We start from the raw sequence: 1549 nt of genomic DNA on the forward strand, positions 1-1549 counted from the left end.
GATAGTTCACACCTCTGGGTTCTCTACTAATTTGTGAGACTCAAACATTTGCATCCTAGGGATGAACTGGGAGGCACAATAGTTGTATGCCAAACTGTACGGCATCCTAGTTACTAACACAGTAATAGAAGCATGCATAATCTACAGTAGCATGAAGCAAGGAGTGATGAATTCTGTAAGAGGAGGTGTTGGGGAAGACTTCTGAGTGGTCAGGCCTGAACAGGTTTTGGAAGTATGAGTAGGAGTTTACAACGGCAGAAAGGAGGAAGTTAGTTACAGACAGGAACAGCATGGACAAAAGCTTTACTAACCCATGACATAACATGTATCTTCAGTGAATTCAAAGTAGGTTTGTCCACTCTTCCACAGTTTGTTTTGTTGGATTAATTTCTTGTTCCAGTATTTACTGATAACCTTCCTTAATTCTTCACAAAGTACAGGCTTAATATATATAAATATATATAAAGTATTTATAATAGTGCCTTGGCCTCAAGGTTAGCACAACCTTAGTCACACTTCTGATAACTAAATAGGTCAACTTTTTTTTTTTTTTTTTTTTTTGCGATACGCGGGCCTCTCACTGTTGTGGCCTCTCCCATTGTGGAGCACAGGCTCCGGAAGCGCAGGCTCAGTGGCCATGGTTCACGGGCCCAGCCGCTCCATGGCATGTGGGATCCTCCCGGGCCAGGGCACGAACCCGCATCCCCTACATTGGCAGGCGGACTCTCAACCACTGCGCCAACAGGGAAGCCCAATAGGTCAACTTTTTAAAAATAAGATGTAGAACTATTCTCAAGCAATCATCCTTTCCTATTTCCTATGCTTGCCCACCCCAATCCCCATCCTTCAAAAATCCTAAACACTCAATTTCAAAAGCCAAACATATTAAGAGGCCAGTCTAAGATAGGTGTGGCACAAAACACGTAAAACGAAAAGGCGTTACAGGAAAAGGGTAATGTTAGATGTTTTTGGTCTGGGGGCGATTATAGGCAAACAACATCTAAAACAAGGCTTGAAATTTTTCTTGTTATTTCCTAAGTCTCATCTCGAAGGTTTGTTTTAAATAATCGCATCCTGATGCTCTAAGCACATTGTCCTCAGTAGGTCGCCGGGCCGGAGGCGGCACCGAGAATCGGTGAAGGAGTGCGGAACCCGGCTAAGCTGTGGCAGCTCCCGCAATTGCCACGTAGCCAGGGCGTTCGAACTAATTTGACATCTAGGAAAGGCTAAGAGACAGGCTGGACTGGATATTAGGGCAAAAGACTCAGGAGGGAACAAGAAGTAAAGAGCCGTGCGGTTCTGGGACGGTGGGCAGACAGATGGGAAACGGGTCGTGGGTGGAGCGCGAGAAGGATGCGAGGCGAGGAAGGTCACGCAGCTCCCTGTACCTCGGGAGCGCCGGGTCCAATGGGAAGAGGGCGCGAGTCGCACCTCAACCTGCCCGAGGACGTCACGACGCCGAGGCGGACGCCGGGCCAATGGGAGGCCTCCACAGGCAGGGGCGGAGCCCGGAGGAATTGGGCCGGGCTGCGCTGAGACAGTTGGCGGA

Source organism: Mesoplodon mirus (genome assembly GCF_964341445.2).
Source record: "Mesoplodon mirus genome assembly, chromosome: 2".
Classification (NCBI taxonomy): Eukaryota; Metazoa; Chordata; class Mammalia; order Artiodactyla; family Ziphiidae; genus Mesoplodon; species Mesoplodon mirus.